General features: G+C 41.1%; 1 protein-coding gene and 1 long non-coding RNA gene across 3 annotated transcripts in view; one reads left to right on the top strand and one right to left on the bottom strand.

Moving 5' to 3' along the window:
* Positions 1-15,151, bottom strand: part of HHAT (hedgehog acyltransferase) — a 280,070-nt gene that overhangs the window by 48,887 nt on the left and 216,032 nt on the right. The gene's annotated exons all lie outside the window — the stretch shown is intronic.
* Positions 1-15,151, top strand: part of LOC117358205 — an 80,098-nt gene that overhangs the window by 56,840 nt on the left and 8,107 nt on the right. The gene's annotated exons all lie outside the window — the stretch shown is intronic.

The raw sequence follows: 15,151 nt of genomic DNA, 5'->3' as shown, positions 1-15,151 counted from the left end.
GTTTTTCTTGGCATGCTTAGGATAACCAGTAATCACAACTGTACAGTCTTCATAGCAAAAGATATCTGCCTTGCTCTGTTTGTGAAATAATTGGCTATTAGTTATGAATGTGTTATTGTAAACCACTGAGATCAGCAATTGCACTATGTGTAGTCTATAAGTTGATGAAATAAAAATAAATAAAGCTTTTACTCTGCAGCTGCTACTTAAATGCAACGCACAAAGACAAAGAAAAGATAATCATTCTAAAAATGGTAGGTTAAACTGCAAGCAGATGGTTAAAAGACACACATAAGATAATTTTAGCAAATGAATACTAGCAGCACAACTGTAAATAGAGCATAGTCTTCAGGCAGAATGCAAAATATGACTCTGGCCTTATACGCAAGAAGAATAAAATGAAATCTTAGGGGCCCTTTTACTAAGCTGCAGTAAGGACCAGATTCTATAACCGGCGCCTATGTCAGAGGCCGCCTTATAAGCGGCTGTCGATCATATGTCAAACACTCGACAGCACCGGTTACACAATTGCGCCTTATTTTGCCACGATATGTGGCTGAAATGTAGGCCCAGAAAACCCTGGCCTACATTTCAGCCGCCTCTCTATGCCTAAAGTCAGGCTGCAGCAGCCATGAGCTGATCATGGCAGGGAAAGTTATCCCCGATCAGCTGAGCCGGCAGTGCTCCCTGAAGCTGATTGGGGGAAATACCCCTACCGCGATCAGGAGGGATGCCCACTCCCCCCTGATGGAACCCCCGAATGCCCCCTCAAAGTCCCCAGTTAGAAGGGATACCCATTCCCTCCTGCTGGAACCACTGAAGCACCCCCCCAACTGCGATAGGCAGGAGGGATGCTCACTCCCTCTTGCCTGCAGGCTCCCACAAAACCCATAATCCACCCCAACCCCCGATACCCCCCAAACCCCTCCCCATCCCCAATTCCCATTGGCCCTGCCCAGTGTATTCCAGGATGTACAGTGGTACCTTGGATTACGAGCATAATCCGTTCCAGGAGCATGCTCGTAATCCAAAATGCTCATTTATCAAAACAAAGTTCCCCATAGAAAATAGTGGCAACAGCAACAATTCGTTCTAGAGCTCGGGGTCTATACCTGTCGGGTGCCGGGTGCTACAGCGCCATCTCCTCCGTCTGCCTCCTCCGTGGGTCATCTGAAGAAGAATCCCACAGTGCCGCTTTGGGGGGGGAGATGCCAGCCGCCGGAGAACCCCATAGTGCCGCTTCGGGGGGATGCCGGCCGCCGGAGAACCCCACAGTGCCGCTTTGGGGGGGATGCCAGCCGCCGGAGAACCCCACAGTGCCGCTTCAGGGGGGGATGCCAGCCGCCGGAGAACCTCACAGTGCCTTCAAAGGGATGCCTCCTCCATCCGCCGGCAGTCCTCCACGGCGGATGCCCCTCGCATGCTGGAGAGCCCCCACCCGAGCCCACGCAGCCGAGCGCCGCCCCATCCGCACGCCGCGTCACACACAACGCACAGGCGGGACAACACCCAGCCGCGCAGGACCAGACAGAGGTCCTCCAACCTGCAGAAGGCACCCGATGTAGAAGGCTGGCCGGAAGACGGAAGAGGAATCCCCTGTAAGTGCTCGTTGATTGGGGCAGTGCTCGGTTTGAGAGTCAAAAGTTTGCTGAGTGTTTTGCTTGTCTTGCAAAACACTCGCAAACTGGGTTACTCGCAAACCGAGGTACCACTGTACTTTAATCTTTTATACTGACCCCTGACGCAGGTGGAGACACTGAAACACAGCCCATGTCGGATCCATTATTACAGTAGAATCACCCAAAACTTGAAGGTCCTTTGTACTTTTTTGCGGTTTGTACTTTAAGTATCCCGCTTTCTTCCATATTCTTTTTAAAGGGAAAACATTTTGCTATTTTGATCCAATCAATAATTTTGTCTTCTCTGGACTATTTTAATGATCTTTATTGGGTTTTTTTATTGGTTTCTTTATTCTCTAGATTACAGATTACACTAAATCTATCATTCTGGAAAAGATTTAAAACTTGTTTCAGGAGCTGAATATGTAACTCTGAATGATTTCTGTAGATCAGTTTTAATTGTTAATCTGCTTTGAATCTAATTCTTGGGAGTGGCAGACTATAAGGACAACATCACATCACAACATGTGCTAACAGAATTAGCATACAATAGGTATAAAATGGGCCTCTTAGCATTTAGTGCATGCTAAACATTAGTAAAAGAGCTCCTATATAATTTGGAACAGCTTTGAATTCTTAAACTCAAACCAAAGGCTTTTAGAGATTACATTTTAGGTCCCAGGCTACCATTAGTAAAGGTATCAAGATTAGTGAACCTCCATAATAAATAAATGCTAAAATGCTGTTACATTATAAACGATTGGGTCTGGCAACAGGATAATGGGTTACAAGTATTGCTGGCACTGAAGATTCTCCTTTAGCTCAAGCAATGAATGGGAAACTTTAAGGACTAGGTAATTGGTTCCAGTACTAGATAGGTAAATGTACCAGTCTAACAGGTGTTCCAGAAATCTAAACTCTTGCAGAAAAAAATTATTTGCTAACATATTCTTTGTTTAATACTGACCATAAGGTTGAAAGCTAAAGGTCATCACAGAAAAATCTTACTTAAGATTATTGTTCTTGGGAAGAAAAATAAAGTGTTTTCTGGTAGATCAAAAGAAATGAAACTTCAAAAGGAATTTCTGGATAACAATCTTAGGCTTGGGAAATTGAAAAGGGAGCTCCAGAACTGATCTCTAAGTGGTTCTCTGAATTGCTGGGTAATAAGGTATCATAAATTTAGCTCCTCTTGCATCCTCTTGGGGTAAAAAGAACATGCTTTAAGAACCTTCATCTAGGAACCTCGTTAGCTACTGCTTATGACACATTGGAAAACAAATATCTGAAGTGCAGGTGGACACAATTTTAATTACCAGTCCCAATTCTTCCTAGGAAAGCTACTTCAACATAGCAACTGCAAACTGTTGCAAATACATAAATAAATAAACATTTTTAAAAACGTGGTAAATATACAATTAGGGTGGCCAGGTTTTTCTGTTTTTTTTGACACTGGCTATTATGCTTGAAATAAATCCTGACATTCAGCACTGGTTTCTGGATAGTGGCTGGTGCTGAATAATTGGAAAGCGTGGTCACGAGTGGTGCTGTCTGGATAGTGATGATATTCATTCTGCTATCTGGAAATGTTAGGTGCCATCGACTTGTGTTTGCATCCTAGCGACTTGGATGAATTTCAGATCTAAAAAAAAATCGGTTTTGTGCTAGTCTGGAAAGGTCCTCCAGCGTCATCCCCATGGTTGTTTTCAAAGTGTAAAGTGTCCAGCCATTTGATAGCAAGTCACCCTCTTCACCTGATTCCTTCGATCTTCCCAAACATGATGTCCTTCTCCAGTGATCTCTCTTTTCTGACAGTGTATGCAAAATAAGATAGTTGCAACGTCATCATTTGGGCTTCAAGTGACTTAGCTGGTTTGATCTCTTCCAGAATCAATTTGTTAATTCTTCTGGTGGTCAATGGCATGCATTAAATCCTTCTCCAACACCAAAGCTCAAATGATTCAATCTTTTTTCTGTCTTGTTTCTGTAGTGTTCAGTTTTCATATCTGTAATTGACCACTGAGAAAATGAGTATGTGACAAGTCTGATCTTCATTTAGAGTGTTATTTCCTGGCCTTTGTTTTTAATGAGAGCCTTCATTAAAGAGCAATCAAGTGCTATTCTGTGGAGTATTTCTTCTCTGCTCATTGCTTCTTCTTTTTTCTTTTCAAGAGCCCAGGAGATTGAAATCCCTTATAAGAACATAAGAATTGCCACTGCTGGGTCAGACCAGTGGTCCATCATGCCCAGCAGTTCGCTTATGCAGAGGCCCTTAGGTCAAAGACCAGTGCCCTAATTGAGTCTAGCCTTACCTACGTACGTTCTGGTTCAGCAGGAACTTGTCTAACCTTGTCTTGAATCCCTAGAGGGTGCTTTCCTCTATAACAGCCTCCGGAAGAGCGTTCCAGATTTCTACCACTCTCTGGGTGAAGAAGAACTTCCTTACGTTTGTACGGAATCTATCCCCTTTTAACTTTAGTGAGTGCCCTCTCGTTCTCTCCATCTTGGAAAGGGTGAACAATCTCTCTTTCTCTATAAAAGTCTATTCCCTTCATTATCTTGAATGTTTTGATCATGTTCCCTCTCAGTCTCCTCTTTTCAAGGGAGAAGAGGCCCAGTTTCTCTAGCCTCTCGCTGTACGGCAACTCCTCCAGCCTCTTAACCATTTTTGTCACTCTTCTCTGGACCCTTTCGAGTAGTACTATGTCCTTAAAACTTCTATTCTATGCCTTCATCATTTTCCATGTTCATGATCTTTGTCTTGATCATGATCTTTGTTCATCACCCCACCCCCCATATCCAGCCAATCACCACCAACACATTCAGGAACTGTCAGGCTATAGACGCTGGAGTCCTCTCTGCCGCTATTTCATCCCTTTCCTCAACTTCCATATCACACAAGACTGTCAACGAAGCCTTCCTCTCCTATAATACCGTTCTGTCCTAGATACCCTTGCTGACCCCCTGCATCCGCTACTTGTGCCCATGTGCCCATTCCACTGAACATCTCTGGCCTAAATCCCGTGCACAATCTGACTTCATACACTTCAAATTCATGCTGACATCACTCCAGTCTGCCCTCACACTGACCAAACAAAAATACTATAGCCACTTAACTACTTCTCTTGGCTCCAACCCTCACCGTCTCTTTACACACTAAACTCCCTACTCAAAGCTCTTTCACCTCCCATCCTCCCCTCAATTTCTCTACAATAAGATCATGAAGATTCACTTTGAGTTCTCAACCAGTCTGCTTTCCCCTCCCTCCGCTTGTCCCTTCTGCTAACCTCCCCTCAACACCTGCCACCCTCTCCTCCGTTTCTGTAATCACAGAGCAGGAAACTGCACATCTTCTCTCATCCTCCAAACCCACTACCTGTTCCTCCAATCTGATTTGCACTCACTTACTCAGCGCTATCTCACCCACTGTCATCTCTCCTATTTGTCATTAGTTGTTTGGCAATTTTTGAACTGCTATGCACTCTTGAAGTTTTTCACTTTATTTTGTAATTGGGCTTTGCAACTGTCTCTGCAACAAAAGCTTTTTATGCCTGTGGGTTTCACTCACCGTATTACTGAAGCTTTTTCTTTCGTTTGCTTTGTTGTTTTTGTGTTTTGGGGAGTTTTTGGATTAGTAATTTTGAATTATCACTCCTTTTCCTCTCTTTGAATTTTTAGCTAAAAAGAAAACCATTTATGAGTATGATTACCATTTGAAAAAAAATATGAAAGAAATCCTACAGCCTATGGGGCTTATAATCGAAACAGAAAAACATCTGAAAACCGGCCTAAATCGGCACTTGGATGATCAGTAACAAAAGTCATCCAAATGCCGATAATTGAACAGGGTTTTAGACATATTTAAAAACGACCTGGGCTCCCTCCAATTATTCCGCAAGCAACTGAAAACCTGGCTTTTCACTAAAATGTAATTCTATCCCCCCTTACTCTTCTCTTCTATATATAAGTTCATGTAATTTTTTTTTTTTTTTTCCTTCTCTTCCTATATTTTAAGTTCTTGTAAACCGTGCCGAGCTCCACAACATCCGTGGAGATGATGCGGTATATAAACTTAAGGTTTAGTTTAGTTTAGACTTAGGCCTTCACAGTGCTGCTGAATGACCAGAGCTAAAAGGGGTGTTTTAGGAGGAGTGGTGAGGGTGGGATTTGGGCAGGATGTGGGCCATCCTAGACTTATTCGTACTGCATGTACGACTGCCTAGACGTAATGCCTAGACGGAACTCCAGGTCTAAGTCCACAGAAGGTATCCAAAGTGAAAAGATAACCACTGCAGACACAAAGTACAGACCCCCCACACACTCCCCCAGTGATCACTGACCCACCCTAAAAATCGTAACAACAACTTTACATATCTGCCTCCAGAACATCAGCATCTGGCAGCCTAGCATAAGAAAGCCTAGTAGAGCTGCACAGAGGTGGCTTAAGTGGTCTTGGGGGTGGGTTAGTGAACCATGGAGAGGAGGACCCAAGCTCATAAGCCACTCTAATCACTGCATTCATGGTGAAAAATGTGCACCCCCCTAAAAACCCCCAAACCCTTTTGGACTGCCATATAAGTGGCTCCTGCAGCCATAAAGGGGTGGTAGATAGGTGGGTCTAGTAGGCTCTGGGAGTGTTTTGGGATGCTCACCATGACCTATAAGGGAGCTGTAGTTGGATGTTTCTGTGGCACCCTTTTTTGTGAAATTCACAGCAGTGCCCTTAAGGTACCCCACTACTCTGGTGCTATGTCTGGGTGTCCGGTCCATCACTTTTCTGACTCCCTCTCGCGCCCAAAAGGTCTTTTTCTAGGCATTTGTGACTTGAATGAATTTTTGGACGAAAATGGGGTATAAAGATGTACGACTTAGCGGTCTGGGCGATCAGATGGCTGGACATACAGTTGGACGATTTTTGGAAAAAAAAATATGCTGTACATATTTTTTTGAAAATGGACCTTTTCCCGTGTCCGACTTTGGGCGGCTAGCGACTTATGCCAAAATGGACTTACTTTTGATTATGCTCCTCCACGTATATTGCCTATCAATTCTGTAAGATTTTCACAACTGACTGCCTGAAGAACATGTTAGGCAGAATTATTCAGAGGTATTCTGAAGAGCCATCTTTTACTCTACATATTATATTTGCTGAATAAAATGCTCAGTTTAAAGTATCTAACAGCTGCAACTTCGGATGACACTGAAAAAGAGTTTGACAGACTGACCTTATTGGTTTATTGTGTTATCTCACTTTTGCTTTAGGGATAAATTCATTAAATGGATGAAGATAGTTTATGCTGTGCCTAAAGCTCTGGCACTTTCTAATGGTCAACTTTCCAATCCATTAACCCTGAGAAAGGCTGGCTCTTTCTTCTATTTTAGTTTTTCCAATAACCAAAATATCTATCTCTTGCTATATACAGTACACAGTGTGAGGCAAAAAAAAGATAACCTTTAGAGGTTTTTTTATGTTTTCTCAGCAATCACATGGAATTTCAAAATGAAATTTTTACAGGGTTTTTTTTGTTGTTGTTTGTTTTTACTATTTACATTTATGTGCCAAATGGAATGAGATTATTTTTAAACACAGCAAAGCTACAGACGTTTTCGTGTGATCACCCAGCAATTTTTGCACATTCAAAATGTTTGCATTGTAAGACTATTATTGTTTCAAAAAAAAAAAAAGAGGGTACCAGCTTACTGATGATGTTGCAGTGAGAGAGAATGTTAAACTTCAAAGAACAGAGATGGATCTACCAGCTAGGGACGGTGGAACCAGGGGGCTTGAACACAGAAGCCTCAGTTAGGCTGACTCTACCCGGAAAAAACGTAGGAGGCGGGGAAACTTGGTAATGAGATACACTTTAAAAACATTTGTTAGAGGACGCCGCAGCCATCTTTAGAACTGAGATTTGAGAAAGGTGGATCGATTCCGGCGGTTGTGATAAAGAATTTACTTTTAAGATTATGATAGTTAAGTGGTGAAGGCTTACATATTTTATAAATGAATTCAGATAACAATCTTTTCTGTTTGTAATAGGGAGGACTCTTGAAACAGCATTGGGCGAAACATATCGGATTTTACCCTCCCAAGCTGAACAAATTAAACTGAAGGTTCAAGAAAGGAGATATGTAAAAGAACTAAACAGCACTAAACTAAGCTAAGTTATTGCTTTATTTAGATATTTATAAAAGAATAAAATAAGTAAGCACGGAGCATTTTAATATACAAATGTAGGGAGAAGTGCAATAATGTAAGGCACACATGCACTTTTAAAACAGTTGAAAAGAAAATGAAAAATAAATATTACAAGGAGCCGATAAGGAATTAACCGCATAAAGCTTGCCACGATGAAAGGATTTTGAGGCAGTGAGTGGTAGGACTGAGGCTCATGAAATAGTTTAAAATTGAATATTTAAAAGTTGTGAAGAACTCAGAGTATTCAAAAAAATATAATTGCAGTGACAGAGAGGGGCATTTTTTATTTGATGTCCAAATCCAAATTTGGATGTTCTGCAGAACACACACAAAAATCCAGTAGTGAACATGACCATTTTTAAAACAGAATAATGTCTATTTTTATGACCATTTAATCTAATCCAATCTTCAATTTCAGGGTCGCTCTATGCCTAACTAGGTTAAAGGCAACTTACAAATCAAGAAGTTTATATAACATATAGGAGTTACAAAAATGAAATATAAAGTAAGCAGGATACCACCTTTTTTGTTTTTTTCTCATTTCTTTTACCCTCTTTTCACCACTAATAATGTAACTTTCCCTCTCCCTCCCTCGTCAACCCCACTTCCATGTCTGTCATTGTTAATGTCTTTAATTGTTCACTTCCCCTTTTGCTCTTTTATTTAGTTTTACAATCTACAAGCATAATTTTACTTTTATTTTATCTTTTATTGTAAACCTGCTAGATACCCGTTGATGGTCGGTATATTAAAAATCAATAAACTTGAAACTTACTTACCAGATATAGGAGATGTCGTAATCATTTGATAGAGAGGAACCTTGAGCTGTGAGAATTACAATACAGCAGTTTGAAGTACAAAAGAGTTGAGTTAGATATCATTAGATTGGTGTGATCATGTTATGTAGAGTTTGGGGAGGGAGCTCTTGTGGTTTCTGTATGGGTGACATGACCTGTAGGTTGTTGTGGAACAGCATACTTGTTAAATATCGTTGGAGTATATGTTCTCAAAAAGGAAAGTCTTCAGTATCTTTTGAAATCTGGGGTAGCTAGGTTATGTCTTGAAAATTATTGTTCCAGCTCAGTGTTGAAATAGGTGAGTAGTGAGTTAAATACGTGTTTGTATTTTACACCATTGGGAAAGGGAAGGATCAACTGAAATGTTTTAAATTTCTGGCTGAAATTGACCAGGAGTTGATGAAAAGGTTTATAAGTGGCTCTGCAGAGTTTGCATATAGGATGTGGAACATTACACATGACAGTTTGAAGGTGATTGAGTGTTAATAGGTGGCCAGTGCAGTTGGGATAGCAGAAGCATCTGTGTTAATATGGCAAAATGATGATCATGGAAGAAGGATCTGATTAGTCTTAGGGCTCCTTTTACTAAGCTGCGATAGCAGTTTTAACACGTGCAGAATTGCCGTGCGCGCTAGATACTAACATTGAGCTGGCGTTAGTTCTAGCCGTGTAACGCGGGTTTAGCGCGCACGGCAATTCTGCGGGTGCTAAAAACGCTATCGCAGCTTAGTAAAAGTAGCCCTTAGTTGTCTCATGGTATAGAAGATTTTTTTTCCCATAGGTTGGAGATTTGGGGGTTCAAAAGATAGGGTAGAGTCAAGTATAACTCAGGAATTAGAGGTTTGGGGGTCCATAATAAAAAAAACACAGATGTCCAAAAAAGCATCCTAAATCAGCATTTGGAAGTCCTAATCGCCAGTGCTGATAATCAAAACCGTCTTTCTGTACGTCTAGCGAGATGTTCCATCCTCTGTATGTTTAGAGCACAAAATGAGCAAGGTGGAGGCACGTTATGGGTGGGCTTTGGGCAGTCTTAAGGGTGGGTTAGACATGGACGTTCTGCAGCGATAATCAATCATTTTGCAAGACATCCTGGACAGAACTTATACATTTGGAACTAGACCTGTTTTAGAAGGGTCTAAGTGCCACAAAAGTGTCCAAACTGACTAGATGACTACTGCATACATCAAGATAAGACTCCCCCAGTGCTCTTGGACCCCTTCACTGCCACAAAGATCAGAATACAAACGTACATACCTTTCTCCAGAACATCAGCACCTGGTATAGGAAAGCCTAGTAGAGCTGCACACAGGTGTTTTAAGTAGCCTGGTGGTTAGGCTAGTGAACCATAGAAAGAAGTAGCAAGTCCTATAAATCACTCTAACCACTACATTCATGGTGGAAAATGTAAGCCCACCAAAACACCGCCAGACCCTACTCTTCTGCCATATAGGAGCCACCTGCAGCCATAAGGGCTATCTGGGTTGTAGACAGGTTGGTATAGTGGATTTGGGAGAGCACACCATAACGTATATGGAAGTTCTGGTGAAATGTTTATCTGGCACCCTTTATGTGAAGTTCACAGCAGTGCCCTCTAAGGTGCCCCACTGCTCTGTTGCCATGTCTGGGTGGCCAGTCAATTACAGAATTGGCCCCTCCCACATCCAAATGTTCTTGTTCTGGACGTTTGGGACTTGCATGAAATTTGAGTCAAGAATGTGGTATAAAGATAGACATCCTGGTGGTCTGGGCATCCCAATGGCCTGGACGTCCAGATAGAGGATTAAAAAAATTATTTCTAGTCATAAGGTAGTTTGCCTTTCGAAAATAGGCATTTTCTTACTGCTGACTTTGGACATCTGGCGCCATATGTCCAAATTGGACTTCGACGTATGTTTTGAAAATGTCCCTCCACGTCTATATTTAGAGAGGTTCCTGAAGGTAGTGTAACAGTTATAGGGACTGTTTGCAAGGTGTTGCAAAACCATAGGACTTTGTTTTTTTGTTGTGTTTAGTTTGAATTTATTGATTGTAGCCCAAGTATGTATTTTGTCTATTCCATTTGATATTTTTTGAGAGACATCATGTGTGTTGTGTTTGATTGGGATGAGCAGGAGGATGTTGTCTGCATAAGATAGTAAGCATTCGTTGTTGTTGAAATTAATATGATCCAAAGAACTCAAAGAGTTTGTTTAGTATTGGGGAGAGTGGCGATCCTTGAGGGACGCCGCAAAACGTTTTCTAGCTTCTGGAGAATGTTCCATCTTTCTAGACAAGGTATTTCCTATTCTGTAGGAAATCTTTGATCCAGCTTAGAACAGTATCCCCAATGCCTATTTCATTTAGTTTGGTTAAAAGTAGGTGGTGGTTGACTAAGTCAAAGGTAGCTGATATATCAAATTAGAGCAGAACTGCCTGGTGTCCCATGCTTAAGGTTTGTTTGATTTTAATGGTTAAAGTTATTAGATGAAGTTCAGTGCTATGTTGTGAGCGCAACCCAAACTGTGAGGGATGGAGTCAGGACATTTTTCGATAAGTTGAGAGTTGCTTATAGACATGAACATCTAGGAAAGTATACAGATGCCGGTGATGGATCTGTAATTTAAAGGAGATCTGTGTTTTTGGTCTTAGGAATAGGGGTGAAGGCAGTATGACCCATTTGAAGTGGTAGTTGGCTATACTGCAGTAGGTTATTTAGGAGTTTGGTCAGCCAGGATATGATGCAATCTTGGATGTCTACTAATAAACAAGCGGGGCATTTGTCAAGAATGCTGCTGCAAGTGGATAGGTTGGGTTTTTTTTTAAGCTGGGAGGCTGTGTCAGATATTAGAAGCTTGAAGGTATTCCAAATTCCGTCAGCCATACAGGGATCTGTTGTCCTTGGGTATAGTGTGTATTCTAGTGTTACAGTGACAGTTGTCTTATCAACCTCAGTTTGCAAATTTTTTTATCTTGTTTAAGAAGTCAGCTAGTATTTGGGCATTTGGCTGAGAATTAATGTCAAACAGACCTAATTTTGGAGAAGTAGTCATGGTGAGCATTAGGCAAAATAGTTTTTTTATATCAAAATTTTTGTTTTCTATTTTGTAAGCATAGTGGGGGGTTTTGACTTCAGCAATATTACATTTGTATTTATTGACTGCAAAACTCCAGGCTGTTTTGTGTTCTGGTAGGTTGCTTTTTTGTCATTGCCTCTCAAGTCTTCAGCAAGATTGTTTTTCATCTATTAGGTTTTTGATAAACTGAGGCGATGGCTTTGTAGTTCTTGTGTTGTGGTGGCATAGTGGAGCTATTGCGTACAGCATTTGTTCAATTGTGTTGTTCCAATTAGTAAGCATTGTAGTAGGGTTGTTTGAAGATGTGTTTAATAATTCAGAGGCTTTATTCCAGAATTGGATTGTGTTTATCCTGCCCTCTTGTTAGTGTTTTTTTAAAATTGGTATCCTTAATGGATGTACTTTCCATGTACAGGGTAAGATTGAAGGTAGTGATCTGACCAGGGAACTACAATCCATTCTATATCCAAGAAGAGGTGGGGGATGGATTTTATAATATCTAAGGTGTGTCCTTTTTCATGTGTAGGACCTGATGGTTTTAAGTCTGTTTGACTATCGAGGAGGAATTTTTAATTTTTTTTAAATTTATAACTTTCAAATAAAATTCACAAGAATACATCTTGCTGGATGAAACACAGAGAAGGAAAATTATTCAAAATGAAAATTCTTATATGTCTAAATCTTAATCCCCTTTCTTAGACTACAATAATAATAGGGGCAGTCAACGTATATAATAAGGAGAAATTAAATACGTAATCATTTGGGGAAAAGGCTTAGCGTGAATCAACGCCTAAATTATTTTAAACAGTCCCCTTTTCCAATCATTCCTTGATGATTTTCTTGATATCTAGAAACTGCTTCAAGTGTTCTGGAGAATAAAATGTATATTTGACATCCAAGTACCTAACCAGGCACTTACAGGGATACGCAAGAAGAAATGTAGCTCCTAACTTAATTGTCTCTTGACGAAGTGAAAGAAAATCCTTTCTTCGCTCCTGGGTAGTTTTAGAAACATCAGGATACAACCATATTTTCTGACCTCCAAATAATTTCTGAGAATTCTTGAAATATAATTTAAAGATTATATTTGCATCCTGTTCAAAAACAAAAGACACCAAAAGAGTAGCTCTCTCTGTGTCAGCTGTTAAAGTTTGTTCAAGTAGTAAAGACACATTTTCAAAATCAATCTGAGGTTCTTGACCATTCTTTTTTCCCGATTTCTTTTGTGAAGCCTTTCTGTTTGGAAAATAGTAAATTTTATTAATTGGAGGAATATTGTTTAGAAGTATTTTTAAATTCTCAGTTAAGTATCTCTTAAAAAAATCAATAGGTAAAACACCTGGAGCAAGAGGAAAATTCAGGAAGCGAAAATTTAACCGCCGATTATAATTTTCTATCTGTTCAAGTTTCCTATGAATTAAGGTATTATCCTTAATTGTAGCTACTTTAAACTGCTGCAGTTGTAGTATCTCTTCCTGTGTTTGCCTGGCCTGGACCGAAAACTCCATTTTCATTGAATCCACAGTCTCAGTTAAACTATCCAACTTAGTTATACTATTAGTTACCTCTTCTGTGGATATGGACATTTGTTTCATTCCATTGTAGCAGCTGCCAGATATCGTTCAAGGAAGCCTCCGTGGGAGCTGATACACCCTCAGCCCTCTTGATTGTAGCCATCAGCTGTTCTGCCGTTGACGCTGTGCCCTCGCTGGGAGACCCCGTGCATCCATTTCCTGGATCAGGAGTCTCCCGCCCCAGAGCCCTGGTTACAGTTGGACACGGAGGGTTAAGGGAGGGCGGAGGTGAAAGAGATGTTTCAAGGCCCGATAGGGCAATAGGCTCTCCCAAAACTACATCCAATGCCAGGTTGTTCAAATCTCTGGATACTTGTGTCATCGTTGGATGAGCTGCAAAGAAGCGATCGACTGTCTGCTGGACTGGGGTGGAAGCTAGAGCCGGCGAGGGTATGGCTCTAATCACCCCCTTCCTCTTTGTATGCGGCATAACTGCAATGCTGAAAAATTACAGCAATCGAACAGCAGGTAATGAAGACGGGAACTCCCACAGTTGCCAGATCTTAACTGCGTCTTACTCTCAGCTCACACGCTGCCACCATCTTGACTGTCCGAGGAGGAATTTTTTTAAAATTGGAGACGCTAGTGTTGTCTTTGAACTTTAGTGGAATTTTTATATTACCTAAGACAATTACTCTTGCATATTCGCAGGTGAGATTTGAGTTAATTTCTTATAGATTTGTGGTATTATGTGACCATGGTCCAGTCTTAATAAACCATACCATGCAGTGATCACTGGATGCCAGATGATCACTCACTGAAACATCAGAAACACTTTCCCCGTTTGTAAGCACTAAGTCCAGTATGACCCCCATCCCGCATGAGTTCCATTACCAACTGCTGGAACAGTTTTCCTTGTAGAGAATCCAGGATCTCCCTACTTCTAGAAGACCCTGAAATAGGGATACCTCAATCAACATCCGGCATATTAAAATCACCAATTAGTAAAACTTCCACTTTTTTTAAGACTCTATGATCTCCCTACTTCTAGAAAATCCTGCTATAGGGAAAACCCAATTAACATCTGGCATGTTAAAATTACCTATTACTGTAGTAATACTTCCCCTTTTATAACTATATTCTGAATGTCTACTATTAAATCTCTGTCCACTTCTTCCGTCTATGAAGGAGGCCTGTATATCACACCAATGTAAATATATTCACCATTCCCTCTTTCCAAATTGATCCACAGTGCCTCTTCCTTGCCCTGCAGATCGTGCAATTGTGTAGCTTTAATACGATCTTTAACATATAACACTACTCCCCCTCCTTTTCTTCCTACCCTGTCTTTCCAGAACAGATTATAGCCAGTATAACTACATCCCAGGCATGGTTCTCCATGAGCCACGTCTCTGTGATCACCACTATTATCCAACTCATCTTCTTCCATCACAGCTTCTAGATCCAGAATCTTGTTTCCCATACTTCGAGCATTAGTATATACTGATTTCCAGACATTGCCCCCTTTTCCCATCCATGTAGAGGTATTCAGTGATTTACTTACCTGAGGGCTTATACTCACCTGGGGGTTTTGAACACCCTGCTCCATCGCTTCTAGTTTAAAGCCCTCTTCAGTAGATTAGCCAGCTTGCTGCTAGACACTTCTTCCCTTCTTTGAGATGCATACCATCTCTGCTCAGCAGCCCCTGGAAAATTGTCCCATGGTCCAGGAAGCCAAAATGCTCTCAACACCACCATCCTCACAGCCACACATTCATCTCCAGGATGTGAACTTCTCTGCACTGGCCTTTACCCTCGACAGGGAGGATGAACAAGAATACCACCTTCGCACCTACTTCACCTTCTCTCCCAGAGTCACAAAGACACTTTTGATACATTCACAGGCGTACCTGGCAGCATCATTAGCGCCAACGTTGAGGTAGACTGCTGTCTAGGCCTGCCCCGA

Source organism: Geotrypetes seraphini, chromosome 3, assembly GCF_902459505.1.
Source record: "Geotrypetes seraphini chromosome 3, aGeoSer1.1, whole genome shotgun sequence".
NCBI classification, from domain to species: domain Eukaryota; kingdom Metazoa; phylum Chordata; class Amphibia; order Gymnophiona; family Dermophiidae; genus Geotrypetes; species Geotrypetes seraphini.
Note: the sequence above shows the minus strand (reverse complement) of the source record. Positions and strands in the feature narration are given on the sequence as shown.